This window comes from Myotis nattereri (genome assembly GCF_964212035.1).
Source record: "Myotis nattereri genome assembly, chromosome: X".
Classification (NCBI taxonomy): Eukaryota; Metazoa; Chordata; class Mammalia; order Chiroptera; family Vespertilionidae; genus Myotis; species Myotis nattereri.
This window is the reverse complement of record NC_138078.1, coordinates 80,769,278-80,792,954: the sequence shown is the minus strand read 5'-3', so window position 1 is coordinate 80,792,954 and position 23,677 is coordinate 80,769,278.

Sequence of the window (23,677 nt, the reverse complement as noted above, 5' to 3'; positions counted from 1 at the left end):
GCGCCTTCCCCTGTCACGAACAGCACAGGGAAGATAGGGAGGTTGTGGCCCCACCCCCTGTCACACACAGAGCTGCAGGGCAATCAGGGGGTTTGGGCACTGCCCCCTGTCACGCTGATCCCGGTGCCAGGAGGCCTTGCGGCTCCACTGATCCTGGTGCTGGGAGGCATATTACCCTTTTACTATATAGGGTAGAGGCCTGGTACATGGGTGGGTGCTGGCTGGTTTGCCCTGAAGGGTGCCCTGGATCAGGGTGGGGGTCCCCACTGGGGTGCCTGGCCATCCTGGGTGAGGGGATGATGGCTGTTTGCAGCTGGTCACACACCCTTCATGGTGGGGGTCTCCATTGGGCTGCCTGGCCAGTCTGGGTGAGGGGCTGAGGGCTGTTTTCAGGCTGGGGGTGACTGAAGATCCCAACCGCTCCTTTTTTTTCTTTTTTCTTTTTTTTATTCTGGGCCAGCTTTAGCTTTGAGGCTTGGCTCCAGCTCTTAGGCCTCTGCTGCTGAAAGTAGGTTTCTGACCTTTGCTTACAATGTTGCAATCCTGCTGGCTGAAGCCCAGGACTAAAGCAGGTTTCTGGGGTTTTGTTTAGCTTCCATATTTGTTACATAGTTGCTTAGAGTTGCAGCTCAGAGGCCTGCAGCGGCAGGCGAGGAATGTTGGAGTCCTCCGTCACTGAAGCAAGCAAGCCTCATGTTAGTTTCAAGTTGCCTGGCTGCCGGCCGCCATCTTGGCTGGCAGTTAATTTGCATATCTCGCTGATTAGCCAATGGGAAGGGTAGCGGTCGTACGCCAATTACCATCTTTCTCTTTTATTAGATAGGATTATATACTGAGTGGCCAGATTATTATGACCACCTAACGTTTGTAGGCAAATTAGCTATAATTTTCACTGAAGTTGCTAGAGGGCCAGATCATTATAAACATCTGAATAGCACAACATACCTAAGTATCATTGCTGATCAACTTCATCCTATCATCTTGATGGCGTAACCCAATGGAGATGGCTTCTTCCAACAAGACAATGCGCCATGCCACGGTGCTCGTATTGTGCAGGAGTGGTTTCAAGACCATGAGGGAGACTTTACCTTGCTTAGGTGGCCCCACAATCACCAGATCTCAATCCAATTGAGCATTTGTGGGACAAAGTTAAAAGAGCCATCAGGCAGCTGGTTCCACAACCATCAAATCTCAGTGCTATTCATCAGGCATGGTGTCAGATTCCTCGCATCACCTTTCAACATCTCATGGAGTCAATGCCAAGAAAAATCGCCACAGTATTGAAGGCAAAATGTGGCCCAATGAAGTAATGATGGGGTGGTCATAATAATCTGGCCAGTCATAATATTCTGGCCACTCAGTGTATATGCTATAAGAACAGCAATATAATTTCATATATATTATTTTAAGGAACTTGCTTTTTAAAAAATATATATATTTTAATTGAATCCAGAGAGGAAGGGAGAAGGATAGAGAGATAGAAACATCAATGATGAGAGAGAATCATCCCTTTGCTGCCTTCTGCATGCCTCCCACCAGGGATCGAGCCCACAACGTGGGCATGTGCCCTTGACCAGAATCAAACCCAGGACCCTTCAGTCCACAGGCTGATGCTCTATCCACTGAGTCAAACCAGTTAGGTCAGGAATTTGCTTTTTAAATCAGTAATATGAAATAAAATGAAGAGATATTTAATTATGTATATTGTCTTTTGTAATTACCAGCATAATAATATTACCAGTGTTCTTTATTGTTCATGTGGATTTGAATTACTGTCTGTGGTCTCTGCTTTCAACATAGAGAATATCTTTTGTCTTTCTTGTAAGGTAGGTCTGCCAGCAACAAATTCTTTGAGTTATTATTATTTTTTTAAATCTAGAAACATGATTATTTTTACCTTTATTTTTTAAAGTTAGTTTTGCTGGATATAAATTCTTGTTTGGCAGATTTTTTTCTTGGGATATTTTTTCTTTCAACATTTTGAATATGTCATACCATTGCCTTTTGGCCTTCTTTGGCTCTGATGAGAAGTCAGCACTTCATCATATCAGAATTTCCTTGTATGTGATAAATCCTTTTAACCAACTGCTTTAAAGATTTCTCTTTATATTTAGCTTTCAACTTTTTAACCATAATATGTCTGGGAGTGGATCCCTTTGCTTTTATATTCCTTCAAGGTTTTTGGTTGACTTAGATTATAGACAAATGTTTCTCATCATATTTGGAAAATTTTAATCATTATTTGTTGAATATTTTTCTATTCTTTCTCTTACTCCTGTTCTTCTAATAGTTTCATTAAATATGTATTTGTGTACTTAATGGTGCGCCACATTTCTCTGAGAATTTGTTCAGTTTTCTTCATTCTGTGTTTTTAATACACAATAATCTCTATTGATCTATCTTCAAGTTTGCTGATTTTTTTTTGTCAGATCAAATATATTGTCCTTCCACTCTACTTAATTTTTTGTCTCAATTATGGTGTTTCAACTCCAGAATTTTAATTGTTTCTTCTAAACAATTTTACCTCTTTATTGTTATTCTCTATTTGATGATATATGATCATCATAGCTTACTTTAATTATTTAAGCATGGATACTTTTAGTTCTTTGAACATATTTGTAATAGCTGCTTTGAAGTCTTTCTCTGATAAGTTAATCACCTGGGTCCTTTGAAGGTAATTTTTATTGCCTACTTTTATTCCTATAAATGTGTCACACTTTCCTGTTTTGTTGCATGTTTTGCAACTTTTTGTTTCAAACTGAGACTTTTCTACTCATTATTATATTATACTTTTATTGTAGTACAAAACATATAACATGAAACATTTTTAAATGTATATTTCAGTAGTGTGGTGTTAAGTATAATCACATTGCTGTGAAAGAAATCTCTAGAAATGTTTTCTTTTATAAATCTGAAACTTTATATCCATTAAACAATACCCTATTCCCCTCTCCTATCAGCCTCTAGCAACCACCATTTTATTTTCTGTTTCCACGAGCAAATTTGACTACTTTAGATACCTCATATTAGTGGAATCATATAGCATTTGTCTTTGTGTGACTATCTTATATTTCCCTTAGTGCAATGTTTTTTTGTTTTTTTAAAATATATTTTATTGATTTTTTACTGAGAGGAAGGGAGAGAGATAGAGAGTTAGAAACATAGATGAGAAAGAAACATCGATCAGCTGCCTCCTGCACATCTCCTACCGGGGATGTGCCCACAACCCAGGTACATGCCCTTGACCGGAATCGAACCTGGGACCCTTCAGTCCGCAGGCCGACACTCTATCCACTGAGCCAAACCGGTTTTGGCTTAGTGCAATGTTTTTAAGTGTTATTCAAGTTGTAGCAATTTGCAAGATTTGCTTTTGTAAGGCCTAATAATATTCTCTTGCATGAATATACACAATTATTTAATCCAATAATCCATCAATGAGCATTTGTGTTGCTACCACATCTTGGATTGTGAATAGTGAAGGCATGTTCAAGAATGTGCAAAATATCTCTTCAAGATCCTGTTTATATTTTTGGGGGGATACATACCCAGATTTCTGGATTATATTATGACTTCATTTTCAATTTTGTAGGAACTTCCATACTATTTTCTGAACTGTTTACATCATTTTATAGCCCTACAAATAGTCCACAAAAGCTTTAACTTCTCCTCAACATCAGCAACACTTATTATTATCTATTTTGTTTTGAAAGTTTCTAATCTGATTGGTATAAGATTATATGTCGTGATTTTAATTTGTATTTCCCTGATGATTAGTGATGTTGAACACAGCTTTCCATATGCATGTTGGTCATTTGTATATTATTTTTGGAGAACTGTCTATCCAACTCATTTCCTATTTCTCTTTTTTTAATTAAATCTTTATTGTTCAGATTATTACAGTTGTTCCTCTTTCCCCCCCCATAGCTCCCTTCCACCTGGTTCACACCCCACCCTCTGCGCTTACCCCCCCACCACTGTCCTCATCCATAGGTGTACGATTTTTGTCCAGTCTCTTCCTGCACCCCCCACATCCCTTTTCCCCTGAGAATTGTCAGTCCACTCCCTTTCTATGCCCCTGATTCTATTATATTCACGTTTATTCTGTTCATCAGATTATTTATTCACTTGATTTTTAGATTCACTTGTTGATATGTATTTGGTGTTCATAATTTTTATCTTTACCTTTTTCTTCTTCTTCCTCTTCTTGAAGGATACCTTTCAGCATTTCATATAATACTGGTTTGGTGGTGATGAACTCCTTTAGCTATTCCTTATCTATGAAGCTCTTTATCTGACCTTCAACTCTGAAAGATAGCTTTTCTGGGTAAAGTAATCTTGGTTGTAGGTTCTTGCTATTCATCACTTTGAATATTTATTGCCACTCCCTTCTTGCCTGCATAGTTTCTATTGATAAATCAACTGACAATCTTATGGGTACTCCCTTGTAGGTAACTGACTGTCTTTCTCTTGCTGCTTTTAGGATTCTCTCTTTGTCTTTTGCTCTTGGCACTTCAATTATGATGTGTCCTGGTGTGGTCCTCTTTGGATTCCTTTTGTATGGGGTTCTCTGCACTTCCTGGACTTGTAAGTCTATTTCTTTCACCAGGTAGGGGAAGTTTTCTGTCATTATTTCTTCAAATAGGTTTTCAATATCTTGCTCTCTCTCTCTTCTTCTGGCACCCCCATAATTCAGATGTTGGTATGCTTGAAGTTGTCTCAGAGGCTCCTTACACTATCTTCTCATTTTTGGATTCTTTTTTCTTTTCTTTTTTCCTGTTGGGTGTTTTTTTCTTCTTTGTATTTCAAATCTTTGACTTGATTGAATCAAGTCTGCTGTTGGATCTCTATATAATATTCTTTATTTCAGTCAGTGTATGATTAATTTCTAGTTGGTCCTTTTTCATATCCTCTAGGGTCTTACTAGATTTATTGAGGGTATCACTAAATTTATCTGCAGTTTCTAGAAAATTCTTGGATAACTTTATAACCGTGGTTTTGAACTCTATACCCAGTAGTTTGCTTTCCTCCATTTCTGTCATTTGTGACCTGTTTCTTTGTCTCCACATTTTGGCTGCTTCCCTGTTTAGACAGAGTGGCTTTCTGTGCTAGGTGTCCTATAGGGCCCAGTGGCTCAGCCTCCCCAATTACCTGAGGTGGACACTCTTGGTGCACCCCTTTGTGGGCTGTGTGAACAGTCTTGTTGTAGTTAAGCCTTGATTGTTGTAGATATCACTGGGAGGAATTGACCTCCAGGCCAATTGTCTGTGAGAATCAGCTGTGTCTACAGTGGGAGAATTTCTGTACTGAAGACACCCTTCTGGGGCAAGACTTGCTCCAGTGGGGTTTTGGTGCTCACTGAGTCTGCCCCTGAGTGTGTCCCTTATGGATCTGAGGAGTTATAGTCTGAATGGTCCCACTCTGACCACTGGGTACACTGGCTTTTGGATCTCTAAGGAGGTGCCAATTTAGCCTCTGCCTGAGGTTACACAGCAGGAGCTATGGAGAGATCTGAAGATTCCTCTTCTTTGTTTGGGGTTTGGAGGTGCCCAGATGAGGCCCAGCTGTGAAGCAATGCAAGCTGCTGTGGGGCCTTGGGCCTTTTTTTGGATGTTCTGGGTCTCTCTGACCCAGCTGCAGTTTGTTAGGTAATTTTAGATTGCCAAGGGCCAGGCCATTCATATGCAAAAGCCTCTGCTCACAGCCTGGGTGGGGCGGGGTCTCATTGAATCAAAGGGTGGAGCAAACAGCTATGCCTGATCCTCAGCCCTGCCCTAAGAGGTCCTGGGTCTAAGTGTCCCTTGGTAATCGCTGCAAGTACCTCTGAGAGAAAGCCACCCTCGATTTCTGACTGATGCCAAACAGTCCAGTTTTTCCCTGTATGAGTCTGGGTCCCCAGAGACTCTCCAGGAACTGGAGTTCAGAGCAGTCGGGAGGTTAAGACTCTCTCCTGATTGAAAAAGACAACCGAGTCCTCAGTTGCCAGCCCTTTCCATGTGTGCCTCTGTACCTCTGCACTTTACTTCTGCACCTCCTCTGAGTCTCAGTGTGCTTTTCTCTTTCCTTCTAGTTGTAGAATTTCCACTCAGCCAGCTTTCCTGTGGTTCTGGATGATGTCCATTTTGTCTTTTAGTTGTATTTTTGAAGTGTGGTGTGAGGCAGCAATTTCCGGTGTTTACCTATGCCTCCATCTTGGTTTCTCCTCCTTTGATACCTTTAGCCTATTTCTCTTTTTATTATTGACACTATTACAGATGCCCCCCGCCCCCTCCAATTACCTCTCCTTTGCCTGTTTCTTACTTAGGTTATTTAATTTTTTACTGTTTAGTTACAAGGGTCCTTTACACATGAAAATAAAAATTCTAAAGTAATTTGTTATAGCAACTTTGTTTTCCCATTCTCTATTACTTTTCCCTCCTGCCCATTGGTTTTGTTTATATTGTTATTTTTTTGGTTATTTATTTATTTATTTATTTATTTATTTATTATCAGCTTGGATTAACTAATTCTGAGATGTCTACTTCCCTTTCAGTGTGAAAACTGATGTCCCTAATCAGGTTTTCTCACTCTGCTTTATATATTTCATATTGCTACCTAGGTGTCACTTCTGAGTCAGTATAAGCCAATTATTTGTCAAAGGTGTTCTTAAACTCCCCTGTAAGTTAGATTTTTTACCATTTACTGTTAAATGTGTTTATTCTTTAGAGGCATTTGTCACAGTTCAAAGTCTTTCAGTCACTGATTAGTATCTTGGAAATTCACTTTCTGATGGCTCTGAAGTGTATAACTTGGGTATGCACACAGCCTTCCAGACTGCCATGGCTAAGTGTACTTTTATTTTAAAGCATGGATTCCTAAAACTAAACTTGGGTAACAGTAACATATTGTTCCATCATTGTTCGATCAGAAGTTATGTTTAAAACCTTTGTGAGGAGAACCAAGATGGCGGCATAGGTAAACACCGGAGAATGCTGCCTCGCACAACCACTTCAAAAATACAACTAAAAGATGGAATGGACATCACCCAGAACCACAGGAAAGCTGGCTGAGGGGAAATTCTTCAACTAGAAGGAAAGAGAACAGCATACCGGGACTCAGAGGAGGCACAGTGCGGAAAATGCAAAGGTGCGGAGGTGCGCGCGGAGCGGGCTGGTGGCTGAGTGCGCGGTTGTTCTTTTCAATCGGGAGGGAGGCTCAAGCCCTGGGCTCCAGTTCTGGGTGAGTCTCTAGGGACCCAGACGCAAATGGGAGAAGCGGGACTGTCTGGCATCGGTCGGAACGTGAGGGCAGCTTTCTCTCCGAGGTTTGCAGCAGTTGCTGGGACTCTGAGAGGTAGAGCCTCTAGGGACGGGACTGAGAGCAGCCATAACTGTTCCTTGTGCCCGCCCTGCCCTGTTGATCCCTTGCAACCCGCCCTGCCCAAGCCCTGCACAGAGCCATTTGCTGGATAGCCTCAGGCAAAGGCTAGATTAGCACCTCCCCAGAGGACAGAAGTTTTCCCACTGCAGACACAGCTGATTCTCACAGCCAGTTGGCCTGGAGGTCAAATCACCCCCGCATTGCCGACAACAATCAAGGCTTAACTACAACAAGACTGTGCACAAAGACCACTAGGGGGTGCACCAAGAAAGCATAAAAAAATGCGGAGATAAAGAAACAGGACAAAATTGTCAATGGAAGATATAGAGTTCAGAACCACACTTTTAAGGTCTCTCAAGAACTGTCTAGAAGCCGCCGATAAACTTAATGAGATCTACAAGAAATCTAATGAGACCCTCGATGTTGTGATAAAGAACCAACTAGAAATTAAGCATACACTGACTGGAATAAAGAATACTATACAGACTCCCAACAGCAGACCAGAGGAGCGCAAGAATCAAGTCAAAGATTTGAAATGCAAAGAAGCAAAAAACACCCAACCGGAAAAGCAAAATGAAAAAAGAATCCGAAAATACAAAGATAGTGTAAGGAGCCTCTGGGACAGTTTCAAGCATACCAACATCAGAATTATAGGGGTGCCAGAAGATGACAGAGAGCAAGACATTGAAAACCTATTTGAAGAAATAATGACAGAAAACTTCCCCTACCTGGTGAAAGAAATAGACTTACAAGTCCAGGAAGTGCAGAGAACCCCATACAAAAGGAACCCAAAGAGGACCACACCAAGACACATCATAATTGAAGTGCCAAGAGCAAAAGACAAAGAGAGAATCCTAAAAGCAGCAAGAGAAAGACAGTCAGTTATCTACAAGGAAATACCCATACGACTGTCAGCTGATTTCTCAACAGAAACTTTGCAGGCCAGAAGGGAGTGGCAAGAAATATTCAAAGTGATGAATACCAAGAACCTACAACCAAGATTACTTTATCCAGCAAAGCTATCATTCAGAATTGAAGGTCAGACAAAGAGCTTCACAGATAAGGAAAAGCTAAAGGATTTCATCACCACCAAACCAGTATTATATGAAATGCTGAAAGGTATCCTTTAAGAAGAGGAAGAAGAAGAAAAAGGTAAAGATACAAATTATGAACAACAGATATGCATCTATCGACAAGTGAATCTAAGAATCAAGTGAATAAATAATCTGATGAACAGAATGAACTGTTGATTATAATAGAATCAGGGACATAGAAAGGGAATGGACTGACTATTCTTGGTGGGGAAAGGGGTGTGGGAAATGAGGGAAGGGACTGGACAAAAATCGTGCACCTATGGATGAGGACAGTTGGTGGGGAGTGAGGGTGGAGGGTGGGGTGGGAACTGGAAGGAGGGGAGTTATGGGGTGAAAAAAGCAGGAACAAATGTAATAATCTGAACAATAAAGATTTAATAAAATAAAATAAAAAACCTTTGTGACAATGAAGCTTTTTTCCTGAGTTGAATGATAAAAATGCAACTTGAACAATTTTTTCAAGTCTGCCCATGTTCTTATATCATTGCTTTTGAGTAAAAGCACACAGCTTTCCCCACCTCTATGGTTGACTGTGATACCCTAATAGTTCTTTTTGTCTGTATTTTCCTCTGATCCTCTCTGTTAAACTTCTGATTGCTATGATGTGTGCTTGTTTCTACTTGTTTCATGGAGCTATAAGTGTCCTGTTGATCGTTCTCCACCAAAATTTCATTTTTTTTTTACAATAATCTCAACTATTTAATTCTCTAAGCTCTGTTTCACATAAAATAGTTCCTTCAGGTAGAGCTGGAACTTACAGTAAGGTGCAATGGTCCCTAGTCTTTTGGGCTTATACCTACCAGTGTGGCACTTGTTAGAGTGAGCTGGGGTTAGAGGCATGGAAATCCAATATTTTTGGCCTGCTGCAACTGGGGTTAAGTTTCTGCCCTATGACTGCTGGGTGGAGAAAATAAGCCCTAAATCCCTTAGCTGCTCAGTCATTCTTGCCTCGAATAGATCTTTTGCAACATGGGGCTGGGGAAAATAAAAACAACAAAACAAAACAGTGGTCTGCTCTTCTTCTGAGGGAAATTATGATCAGGGCCTGAGATTGTCTTTGTCAATAATTTATTTAACATACACTGAGTGGCCAGATTATTATGACCGGTCAGATTATTATGACCACCCAATCAGTACTTCATTGGGCCACCTTTTGCCTTCAATACTGCGGCGATTCTTCTTGGCATTGATTCCATGAGATGTTAAAAGTTGATGCAAGGAATCTGACACTATGCCTGATGAATAGCACTGTCCAGTTCTGTGAGATTTGATGGTTGTGGAACCAGCTGCCTGATGGCCCTTTTAACTTCATCCCACAAATGCTCAATTGGATTGAGATCTGGTGATTGTGGGGGCCACCTAAGCAAGGTAAAGTCTCCCTCATGTTCTTGAAAGCACTCCTGCACAATACGAGCACCGTGGCATGGCACATTGTCTTGTTGGAAGAAGCCATCTCCATTGGGATACGCCATCAAGATGATAGGATGGAGTTGATCAGCAATGATACTTAGGTATGTTGTGCTATTCAGATGTTTATAATGATCTGGCCCTCTAGCAACTTCAGTGAAAATTATAGCTAATTTGCCTACAAACGTTAGGTGGTCATAATAATCTGGCCACTCAGTGTAGATTCATTGTGGGAAATATAATTTATAGTAATAATATTTCAAAAGCCAATAGTATACATGTTGATGTCTCTTAATAAATCAATAAATGAATCACATACTCTAAATGAATAATAAGTAAATTGAACTATTGTTCCAGGCAAAAGCAAGGGAGCGGGGGCAGGATATAAAAGATATAAAGTCCAAATTTAGTTGAGGTGTACTTTCCTATGAGTTGATTTTCAGAAGGTTTGGCTTAGCCAACCAAAGGGAAAAATTCAGCTGCCACTGCAAAGCAAAAATCCCTTGATGCTAGATCATGTTGCTGGGGAGCAGATGCCAGTGTTGTCAGGCAAGATGATGTCCTTCATTTATTCACTTTACCCAGCTGGAGCTAATGCCCCAATGTCTTAAAGGAGTTATTTAGATCATCAAAGATTCACCTTGCCCAGACGGAACACTTTCAGTAAGCCCTTTTTAATTCTTGATTTTTAAAGTTTAAATGTCCCATAGTGTAGAGGGCCGCCTGGGAGGCACCTAGGCATTTTCTTATATTATTGTCAGCTGAACTCAGAGCTTAAGCAGAGCCACGCCCTGGGAACATGCTTCCCCAATAAGGCTGGACATGTTAATCAGGCAGGGGCGGAACTAGATATGTAAATCTAGGCCTTTAAAATAAACCTGCTGTGTGGCTCAGCCCGCTTTTTGCTGCCTCTCCATCAGAGAGGATGGCGCCCACCTGGCCCCAGCTTAAAATCTATTTCTGCGTCTTGGTCTTTCTTTAATTTCTTAATCCCCAGCTCCTCCACTCAGCAAATGGACTGTTTCCTTTTCCATGCGGGACATGGAGAAGAGAGAAACAGCCCCCCACATTTGGCGCCCCCCAACAGGGACTGAGTACGGAGGCAAGAGAAAAAAGCAAGGGGGTCACTCCCAGAAGCGTGTGCACACAGATTCAAAGGAATAAGGTAAGGGGAGTGTATTGTTGTGAATTGATATGAAATAGCCAGGTGTAAAACGTGGGTAATCCTCAAAAAATGCTTTAAACTATGCTCTGTTAATTGTAGTAAAATTCTCGATTTCTTTCTTAAGCTTTGTTGATGAAACCTGGGAAAAGGTTAGAAAGCAGTTGTGTGACCAATACTCAGCAAAAAGTCCAAAGAAAATTCCTATTTTAATTGGTGATGGCCTTGATTCAGCACAGGAGAGTTTAAGAATGTCTAAGTGGGGTGCAGCCACGGCCTTACAGCCTGGAGTGGAAGGGTGCGAGTCTCTAAGAATACCATCTGCACCTCCTCTGCCTCCACATGTAAACTACTTGTAACCAAGTAGAAAAGGATTAAAGGAATTTCTCAGCAACTGCCAATGATTCTTTATCTTAAAAAATCTTTTCTTTCCTTAAAAAACTAAAAATAAATAAAAATTGAAAAATAAATAAAATAAAAAGAGTAAATGCCAGACCATTACTGAATCTTCCCCCTAAGAAACAAGGAGGTGGGGGAAGCTCACGTGGCCATCCAATATGGACGTCACTCCCCAAGAAAGCCACTTCTTCGCCTCATCTTCGCCATCTTTATCCTTTTTTTTTTTTTCCAGCTAATGATGTAAAGCTTTTACAAATTCATAATTGCATCTGGGATTTCTGTGCACATGTAAAAGGAGAAGGCCAGTTTAAAAACGAGTGTGCATAGTTTTGAGCTGAACTTGACCTTTTGCTGTGTACAGAATAAAAACCCGAGTCTGTTTTGGCCTTAAAAATGGTGGAGATGAACCTGAGAAAGAAATGCAGGCTGGTTTCCCAAGGTGATCTAAAGTAGCTCTTGAAATTTCCCGCCCTGAGGCAAGTACCACCAGGAAGTTGATAGTCAAGCTTACATAGCTATGGTTTTGCTTCTTGACTTCCCCAGCAGGAAAATTGTGACCATTTTTAAGTTCAAATCATCGAAAAGTATTGAGATTTATAATATTGAAATGTTGATCTGAGTATGCCTAGTATGAAGTCTAGATGATAGAAGTTAATCTATTAATTGAAAATGCCTTATATTTTATTTGAAATGTATCCTTAAATGTAAAAGTCTCTTTTTTTGCCATTAAAAAAGTTTAAAGTTACACCCTTTTTTTTAATGGAGGGAGGGGTAGACATGCCCTTCCCCTAGCATTCAGTTAATCCAATTCCCGCCAGCAGCCATCTTTAGGAATGTTAATTTGCATTTCAATGGCTACACCTTTTGCTAGCCGACCTTCGCAGAAAAGGTCAAGCGGCCAAAAGTTGGCTCCTTTGAAATCAGCTTTCCGCCAGTAGTCATTTTGTAATACCTACAAGTTCGCTTCTCAGTTTCCCCGTGCAGAAAAAACATGGTTTAAAGTTAATTATTAGATTTTAATATTTATTCTTAAAAATATAAAAGTGTAGTTAATCAAAGAACTGCTAATATTTGACTTGTAAGCACTGAAAGTTTAAAGTGCAAATTGAATCTTGAGAAATTAAATATCTAATGTATAATTTGTTTTTGAAAAAATAAAATGTGTTTTCTCTTAAATGATTAGGAATTCAAAATATGTTACTCATTGGTCTGATTTAAAAAAAGGATTAATTTTATGATCTCAACTGAAAATTTTTTAATACAAAAACCAGTTTAAATTTGATTGATATTCTTTAAGATAATTATAGAGGGTATATACAGCTAATGAGATTTCTGCTTGTCTACAATATAATGTTGGTTATCTATCTTTTAGGGGTTTTGGTTTGCTCTGTCAAAGAGCAGTGTAGACAGCCACCACTTTGAGCTGCCTGACTTGGCAGCCGCCATGTTGGCCGCATGGCCTGCCGCTCCCCTGGGGGCCTCCATCTTGAAACAGCGAAGGCCCCTCCCTCTGATTTAGTCAATCACCAAAGGAATGTCTGCTCACTAAGACAGGCTGGGATTTCAGGGGTGGAGTTTTAAGGCGGAGTTTTACTGCGGAAATGCGGATGGGGCAGAAAGTGTGCTTGCCTCACGAATTTATTTAATACTATTTTTAAGAAAATATTTTTAATACTTAATAAATTAGCAATCACGGTCTTAATATAATTTCAGTGGTATGATAGACCAATGTTTTAAGCAGTTGGCTTTATAAGGGCCGACAATAGAGCTTGTATTTCTTAAAAGGCTTGTAGATAAGAGACATTTTTAAGTCATCTTAAATTCTCAGTAGAACCATAGTTATACATATATCATAAACAAATAAAGAGTAATTGATTCCATGGTCAAGACTAGATCCTATTATGTTGAGAACTGCTTTTAAATGTTGAAAATTTTTAATTAGATATGTATTTGACAGTTTTTCCTGAGTGCAATATTTCAAAATATAATATGCTTGGTTGCATAAGAAATATCTGCCAAATAAAAGAAAAAATTGATTTATTAGTAGCAATGTCTTCATTTAAACTAACAAAAGCACCACGCCGCTGCATTTTAAATTAGGCTGGAGGTGGGGCAGCGTTTGCATCTCGTGTATCAGACATAAAATTACTAAATTTACTAATCTTTGTAAGCAATTGAATCCTAGTAAAGTAAAATTCTTCTAAAAAGTTACTGAAGGCTTCCCATGATCCCTCTGTATATGCAAATAAGCTGAAAGGGAATGCTGTTTAAAAATATTATTTTAAATTTAATAAAAAGGAGAAATTTTAATATTTTGAAATATCTTCCACTAATATTTATAGGATAATCTAATGATTTGCTGTTAAAATACCAAATCTGAAAATAAGTACAGTCACCATAAATGTTTAATGACTTTGACTTGAAATACATGGCCTTGCGGCACTATCAGGCAAGATCCAAGAAGTAATCCTATAGGTTACTTGGTGTAAAAGAGAAAGATTTTTCTTTTTTAAGTTGAAGTTCTCCAAGTGTAATCCAGCAGGAAGAAGACAAACCAGACAACCAACAGCCCAGAGACCACCTGGGGCATGGTAAAGTGAAGTATGGTAAAAATTAACTCAGGTAAAAACTGTAAGTTTCATATTGGTCTTAGAAGGCACATTTTTTTCTTTACCTGGGAAGGACAGCACAACTATCCCAAGGTCAGAGGGCTCTAGTTAGTGTGTCAACTCAGTGTTCTGGAGACCCAAAGCTGTAATTTAAGTAACATGCCTAAGTTTAACCTGGGTTACCCAAGGACTCTAGATAATGTGTTTACCCAAAACTGTAGCTTGGATGGCATGCTGTCTGTTTCTGTAAATTGCTTTTTTTGCAAACTAGGTTCCTAATTCCAAAGCTCGAGACAGCCAATTTAAAATTGAATTGTCATGACCTACAGCAAAGAATATTCTTACATGGTATTATTCTACAAGTTTCATTAATAATTTTGATGCTTTAAAACAGTATATTGTGCATTTATCCCAAACTTACAAATTAATTCTTTGAATGTTTGGCAACAATTTAATATTTAAGGACATAAAAGGATTTATTCCCTTCCACTGTGTGGAAGGCCTCCTGGGAAGGCACTTAAGCATTCTGTATTGACCTCTCTTGACCTTTTTTTGCCAAGAGGATTCCAATTGTCTACAGCTGTTATCTGAGCTCTCCATTCAAACTGAGATCATGAAAAGCCGGTACCATGGATCTGTCTCTTGCCCAATGGAGTAAGTTGGGCTCTCTCTGGAGAAGAAACCTGGGTTCCCTATGATCAATGCAGGGGCCCGCCAGCAGGCGAGGGGATCCAAAGGCAGTTGCTGGGCATGGAGGACAGAGGGACATAGGCGAACAAGGAGACAAAACTGAACCTCACATCACCCTGCTTGGCCCAGAGATGGCTGGTAGTCAAAGACGGGTAAGACCCCACAGGGTGGGGCGACCTAAGACAGGCACAGTCGGGGGCCAGTAGGACAAAACTTGGGGTTCAACAGAGGTGGGGCACAGATCCTCACCCCCCCACCCCCAATGGTGCAGGGTCTTGAACACTCGCCCCTTCTGAGGAAGGTCTCCTGTCCCCATGGCTGCTTCTTGCTTCCCATGCCCAGCCCAAATCAGGAACCAAATAACAGAAGAGACTTGGTCCAGCTGAAAATGGTACCCAGAAAAACGAATGCTTAATTTAACAGACTCTAAATTTAAATCTAGCCTAACAACAGAAATGCTTAAGCCTCCTCAAGGACGTAAAGTGATCCTTTCAATTAATATTTACAGTGTAAATTAAGATTATTGTTAAAATATTAAATTTGACAGTAACATAGTTGTCAAGTTTTCAAATTAATTAAATTTGGCTAACTTGAAATAAGTAATTATTCAAAAAGTATTAACCAAAATTTTCATTTCGTGGTAAAATTGCTTAACATACAAAAATGTTATCTAGACTGCATTATATATTTTCCAAAAATCCTCCTAATTAAATAAAAATAAAGGGAGGAGGGGATAGTGGAAAAATGTCATGTAAGAAAATAGATCCTATAACTAAATTAAAATTTTTTGTTAGCAAGACACCCAGAAAAAACACATGTCAGGGAAAGCCAGGAGATCATTTCAGACGAGATCGGGCGCGTTCAGGGTGGTATGGCCGTAGACAGGAGATCATTTCAAAGAAAAAACCCCAAGTAAGGTTTTTCCTTTAACCTTTGGTCGAGAATATGTTTGTATACTTTCAGAGAACAGCTCCCAGACCATGTAGATTCCTGCAACAACAGATCCCAACTGACCAGATTGCTCCAGCCACAAAGGCAGGAGAGACAGTTCAGAGATGGAGATGAAGTCGCCTTGTCATGATAGCAGTCAGCACCTATGCATTGCTGCAGGTTTCCCAGGACCAAGAGCAAGGAAGAAGGAGCAATGCAGCCAATTCGGGTGCCAGAGCATTACATCCGTCACCACAATGGACTCAGACATTCACTCAAAAGGACTAAGTACTTCCCTAATGACACCAAAGGGGAAGAAGAAGAAAACTGAAAGATGCAAGGGACTGTTGTGCCAATATGAAGTCATCTGAAGAAGTTAACGACTGAAGTGCAACAGATTGTGGAAAAGCAAGAAGTTGAAGCTACTTCTTCAACATTGTTCCTGCTCATGCTAGCATCTGTTAGCTGCCAGTCTTCTGCAAAGTCTTGCGCAGCCAAGTCCAAGGACTCTGAGTAAATATACACCAGCAGCAAGAGAGACTTTTTCCATTTAGTAGCAAGAATGTTAATATGTCCATAGTTCTGATTTCTCATATTGTTGTTTTGCATTGGCATTGTTTTGTTATTATTTAATAGCCAGTTTTGTTCTAACGTTCAAATTTTGAAAATGATAACATGTATGTAGTTTAGTATTTGCATTGTTTGCAATTGTTTTAATTCTAGAGCCCTACTATTAATGTTTAAAATTTTACTTTTATTATAGTAGCTTAAAAAACAAAAACGGGGGAGATGTAGAGGGCCGCCTGGGAGGCACCTAGGCATTTTCTTATATTATTGTCAGCTGAACTCAAGAGCTTAAGCAGAGCCAGGCCCTGGGAACATGCTTCCCCAATAAGGCTGGACATGTTAATCAGGCAGGGGCGGAACTAGATATGTAAATCTAGGCCTTTAAAATAAACCTGCTGTGTGGCTCAGCCCGCTTTTTGCTGCCTCTCCATCAGAGAGGATGGCGCCCACCTGGCCCCAGCTTAAAATCTATTTCTGCGTCTTGGTCTTTCTTTAATTTCTTAATCCCCAGCTCCTCCACTCAGCAAATGGACTGTTTCCTTTTCCATGCGGGACATGGAGAAGAGAGAAACAGCCCCCCACACATAGTCACAGTCACTTATCCATTTGTTCTTACTGATAAGACCCCAGTGGCACCCATCAGCAGCTTGAGCTACTGAGTGCTTATCAACAACAACAGATGTCTTTGACATTCTGGCACAGCTTCCCCAATATAAACACGTTTACCCTTAGTTCAAAAGAGCTTCATTCTTAGATCAAAACAACTTTGTCCATAAAAAGTCTTCAAAACATGGTTTTGAAGTAAAAACAAATCAATACACAATGACTGCCCTCTCCCATTATGAAGCTGTAACTCTAGGATGGGTATATGTAGCCCTGTATTTATGGTCACACATTCCTAGAGTACAGATTCCCAGGAAAAAAAAACTTCTATAATCTAGGGGAGGTAAGAGAGTGAGTTATGACTGAAATGTTACTAAGTTCCATTGTTCTTAATGAGATTTAATGGATTTTTTGAATGAATGTTTCTCACTTTGCTATGTGTCCTTAGGACAATTACCAGACACATTAAATTATTTGTTTTTATTTCCTTCAGGTAAATTGTTTTGATGGGCATAGAAATCACCAAACTTCTTACTCCATAATTATGGAACCATAACATGGTATGTAGTATAGACGTTACTATTCAGTTTTAAATATTTAAAACTTTCACTATCAATTTTTCTTCAACCCATGAGTTTCTTACCAAATATCTTATATCTTACAGTTTCCAAATATACAGGTACTTTTATATATATATATAACAAGCCATACAGCAATTCTCAAAAAAATTCAAATATTGATATTATACAGACTATGCTAGTCTGACTACAATGCAATTGTATATATATACACATGTATATACATATAAATATACATGTATGTATATATATTTTTTATTGATTTCAGAGAGGAAGGGAGAGGGAGAGAGAGATAGGAACATCAATGATTGGCCACCTCTCTCACACACCACTGGGGATCGAGCGTAGAACCTGGTCATATGTCTTGACTTGGAATCAAACCATGACCTCTTGGTTCATAGTTCGATGCTCAACCACTGAGCCATGCTGGCCGGGCTTTAATTTATATTTTAATAATTTATTTTTATCTTAATTGCATTGTAGTCAGACTAGCATAGTCTGAATAATATCAGTATTTGAAATTTTTTGAGAATTGCTTTATGGCCTGATATATGAGTAATTTTTTAAAAGATCCATGTGAATTGAGAAGGTATATTCTCTCATTTTTGGTCCTGTACTTTATTTTCTGATCTCAGTGCCATTGGAGACTACTCCAAACCCTGGCCACAGATAACAGATTTTTTTATTTTTATTTTTTGTGAAGGGGAGCCCTTGAAAATAAATATTTTTATTGCCTGTTCAGCAAATGCATTAAAAACTATGCTTTTTCTAGTAGCCAGCTCTTTTCAGGAAGAAGTTTTTTCAATTGTCTATTTTGTTATATCAATTTTCTTTTGTATTCTTCTGTGAACATGCAAACCCAAGTATGAGGAGTTCTTAAAAGTGGTAACATATATATATATATAAACAAGTTTTTAAAATGCTAAACTCTATATTTTATTCTTTGTCTTATGAATATGAACATCCTCAGAATATTAGAATAAATGGTTTAGTCCAGTGGTCGGCAAACTCATTAGTCAACAGAGCGAAATATCAACAGTACAACGATTGAAATTTTTTGAGAGCCAAATTTTTTAAACTTAAACTATATAGGTAGGTACAATGTTATTAACTTAATTAGGGTACTCCTAAGGCTTAGGAAGAGCCACACTCAAGGGGCCGAAGAGCAGCATGTGCCTCGTGAGCCACAGTTTGCCGACCTTGGGTTTAGTTCATTACAAAGTGATGTGACTTTAAATTCAAGTTAGAACTTTCTTGTTTTTGTGTGTTTTTGTTTATGTTCGCTTTGTTTACTTTTTAAAACCTTAAAACAATATTGATTTCTTTTTTAAAATATATTTTTATTGATTTTTTACAGAGAGGAAGGGAGAGGGATAGAGAGTTAGAAACATCGACGTGAGAGAAGCATCCATAAGCTGCCTCCTGCACACTCCCTACTGGGGATGAGCCCGCAACCAAGGTACATGCCCTTGACCGGAATCAAACCTGGGACCTTTCAGTCCACAGGCCGACGCTCCATCCACTGAGCCAAACCGGTTAGGGCCAATATTGATTTCTTTTCTAGAAAACAATGATGTTGAATGAAGAGTGGAAATTGCTATGTATTATATTACCTTAATCATTTATTTTGAGGAGAATCCTGAATGTTGAATGGCTCACATTTTCTTATAAGATGTGCACAGTTTAAAAGGCAAGAAAAATATCATTTATAATGTAAAAATTATAGAGGTATTTGAAGAAAAATGCATTGCTAAATATTCTTGGAACAACTCCAATATGGATGATGATACTATGCTGATATAAGAGTAATTAAGGGTCAAGCTGCTAAAATTTTCAACTGATTTCCCTGCATATGATACTTAATGGTGAACATAATTCAAAAGAAAAATACATGGTTTGCACTAGATATATATATACTTTGCCTTGTTCTTTTTACAAGTTATTCATGTGGCAAATCACCTTCAGTGTATGATACATATATATATATATATATATAATATATATATATATATATTATATAACATTGAGTTTAACTTTTACCTTTGGCCTCATATGACAAGATTTCACATGGAAACTGTATAAAATATTGGGGATTCTTTTGATTTTCAAAGGCATGCATATTATTTTGTTATTAATATTATTTTGATTTTTAGTAAAACTATATAGAAAAAAATCAATTTCTCACTTTGAGTAAGTACACCTTTATATAAACATCTTTGTCCACTCCAGTCAGGACAACAGAAATTACTCATGGTATTTTGAACAGAAGGCATAATTTTCAAAGGTGCTGTAAGGACTAGAAGAGCAGAAGAAAAATGATGGGTGGAGAGAAGGCTTTGAAATAAAAAAGAAAAAAGATGGATAAGATATTAAACAATCCTGGACCAGCCTATTACTGACTGCCAGCTGCAACATTTGGAGAGCCAGCATTGAAATTACTCTCTTCTTCCTGGCTTCTAATCTCCTGCTAGCGCCTCCTATTGGCAAAATGTAGTTGGAAACCAGCTGTCAATGTAGCATAGGAAGCATAATTTGCAGAATTACAACTATAGCGGTAAAAAGCAAGATATAGAAAAGCAAATGTAAGGCTGAGAGTTGACAACAAATAACCAGGAAAATTAACTAATACATAAATAATATCTGTGTGTTTTAGTAGGTTTAAAAATCCGTAATAGAGCAACACAATGTATCTTATTTGTTCTGAATTTGAGAAGACTTGAAATATTCACAATTTGTGCAATGATTATTTGTTGTATCTTACAATCATAATAGTATTTCTAAAGGAAAATGAGATTTTAAAAATACACTAAAGTAAGGAAAACTTAGAGCAAAATGAGAAAATATCTTAATTGGAATTATTAGGGATGATTTCATATCATGTGGGCATAATGTTAAATTTTATATGAATATACTGTGTTTAGTAAATTTACACATATATCATTTTAATGTGTAGTATCATTTTAATTTATTATTTTCTGCTCTAAGTTGTAAGTTGGATACATAGATTTTTTAAAATTTTTTATTGATTAAGTTCTTACATATGTGTCCTTATCCCCACGTTTCTTTTTTGCATTTTATAGATGAGGAAATTGATGTTCAGGAGGATTAACTGACTTGTTCAAGGTCATTGAGGTTATAGGTATGAAGCTGGAATTTGCTCTCAGTGATTCTAACTCCATACTCAGCATTAATTTTCCTATCTATACCAGAAACTCTGTGTTAAAAACCAGTATGAAGACTATTTATTTCACTCAGAAACAAATGATTTATACAAATTAATTCCAAACTCTTTCCAGTGTTGGAATATTTAGCAGGTGTTTGGAAGTTTTCAATTTTAGCACTCACAAAATCTGTTGCAATTTCACTATATTTAAGCCTTCTACAAGCCAGAATGTAACACCTTCAGAGAAATGTACTAAATTACCTACTTGGTGAGTGAAAACTAACTTGGTTATGAAAATGTTAATTCCTACATAACAAATATCTCTTTTTTTTAGTGATTATCTTGAATTTGAATTTATTTCCCCCTTTTTATTAATGTATTGGGGTGACACTGGTTAATAAAATTATGTGAGTTTCAAGTGCACAATTCATCACACACATCATCTGTACATCCCAAATCAAGTAGGTAAAAAAATTCAGAGTTGAGATAAAATGGTAGAAGTTACTAAGGTTATTTATATATGTAGAGTGAACTGGAGAGACTGCAAACGTATGAATATTAGAATTCACCAAACTCAGTACAGCTCCCAAGAAGACCTTTGCCACTGACATCAATTTGTCCCTTGAGATCTTTGAACACAAGCTAACCAACTTCACAGATTGACAACATATAGACATTGACATCACATAAGCTTTTATCTGGTCTTACTAATGTGAATGAATCCCTAATGTTTTCAGGTTTCAATACAATGTTTTCTTAAGGTTTAGCGGTGAATTTAAGCACTACCAGGTTAGATTAGTATAATAAAACAAGACAAAATGAAATATCAAAGAAGACAGAAAAATAAATAATTTTAAATTTTCTCAAGAACATTACATTTAAAACTTCCAAGTATTTTTGCTAACTTTGAAATTACCATTCTCTTCTCATCCTAAAACACTTTAAATCATAGAAATCATAGCTAAAATGTTTAATACTAACCTCCTTCCCCCACCTAGTCTCTCTCTCTCTCTCTCTCTCTCTCTCTCTCTCTCTCTCTCTCTCTCATACACACACACAGAGACATGCCCACACACCATGTATTGTTGAAGTCTTCAGGTTCTTTTAAAAAATATTTTTTTTATTGATTTAATTAGGAAGGGAGAGGGAAAGACAAGAATCACTGATCAGCTGCATTCTGCATGCCCCTACTGGGGATAGAGCCCGCAACCTGGGCATATGCCCTGACTGGGAATCGCACAGTGACCTCCTAGTTCATAGTTTGAGGCTCAACCACTGAACCACACTGGGTGGACAAGAATTGGTAGTTTTTTTTAAAATTTTATTTAATTGTTTCAAGTATTACGAATAGCAGCACATATGTCTCCTTTTTTCCCCCCATTGACCTCCCCTCAGCCTCCCCTTCACCCTCCCCTGGCATATGCCCTCACCCACCCTCCCAGTGTCTTGTGCATTGGTTATGCTTATATGCATGCATATAAGTCATTTGGTTGATCTCACCCACGCCAACCCTCCCCTGCCCTCCCGCTGTAGTTTGCCAGTCTGATCAATGCTTCTTTGCCTCTGTATCTATTTTTTTTTCATCAGTGTATAATGTTCTTTATATTCCACAAATGAGTGAGATCATGTGGCATTTATATTTCACTGACTGGTTTATTTCACTTAGCATAATGCTCTCCAGTCACAACCATGCTGTGGCAAATGGTAAGAATTCCTTCTTTTTTAGATCAGTATAATATTTCATTGTGTAGATGTACCACAGTTTTCTAATCCTCTCATCTGCTGGTGGTCATTTAGGCTGTTTCCAAATCTTAGCTATTGTAAATTGTGCTATTATAAACATATCGGTGCATATATCCTTTCTGATTGGTGTTTCTGTTTTCTTGGGATATATTAAGAAAGAGAATTACAGGCCAATAAGCCTCATGAAAATAGACGCCAAAATTCTCAATAAAAGTCTAGCAAATTGGATCCCACATTACATTAGAAAGATCATACACCATGACCAAATGGGATTTCTTCCAGGGATTCAAGGATGATACAATATCTGCAAATCAATTAGTGTGATACACCACATAAACAAACTGAGAGACAAAAACCATATAATCATATCCATTGTTGCAGAAAAAGCATTTAACAAAATCCAATACCCTTTCTTGATAAAAACTCTCAGCAAGGTGGGAATAGAAGGATCATACTTCAACATAATAAAAGCCATATATGACAAACCCACAGCCAACATCATACTCAATGGGCAAAAACATTTTCCCTAAGGACAGGAACAAGATAGGGATGCCCACTCTCACCACTCCTGTTCAGCATAGTACTGGAAGTACTAGCCATAGCGATCAGACAAGAAGAAATAAAAGGCATCCAAACTGGAAAACAAGAAGTTAAACTATCCTTTTTTTGCAGATGACATGATATTGTACATAGAAAACCACAAGGACTCCATCAAAATCTACCAGACTTAATAAATGAATCTGGCAGTGTAGCAGGATACAAAATTAACACCCAGAAGTCTATGGTTTTTCTATATACCAATAATGAACTCACAGAAAGAGAAACTAAAAAAGAAATCCCATTTACCATTGCAACATAAAAATTAAGATACCTAGGAATAAATATAACCAAGGAGATAAAGGACCTGTACTCAGAAAATTTCAGGACGCTGAAACAAAAGATAGAGGAAGACATGAACAAATGGAAGAAAATACCATGTTCATGGAGGGTAGAATCTACATCATTAAAATGTCCATACTTCCCAAAGAAATCTACAGATTCAATGCACTCCCCATTAAAATACCAATGGCATACTTCAAAGACCTAGAACAAAGTCTCCAAAAATGCATCTGGAATAAAAAAAAGACCCCGAATAGCTGCAGCAATCTTGAGAAAGAAGAACAAAGTTGGAGGGATCACAATACCAGATATCAAGCTATACTATAAAGCCACTGTTCTCAAAACTGCCTGGTACTGGCACAAGAACAGACATATAGACCAGTGAAACAGAACAGAGAACCCAGAAATCGACCCAAGCCATTATGCTCAATTAATATTTGACAATGGAGGAAAGAGCCTACAATGGAGTCAAGACAGTCTCTTCAATAAATGGTGTT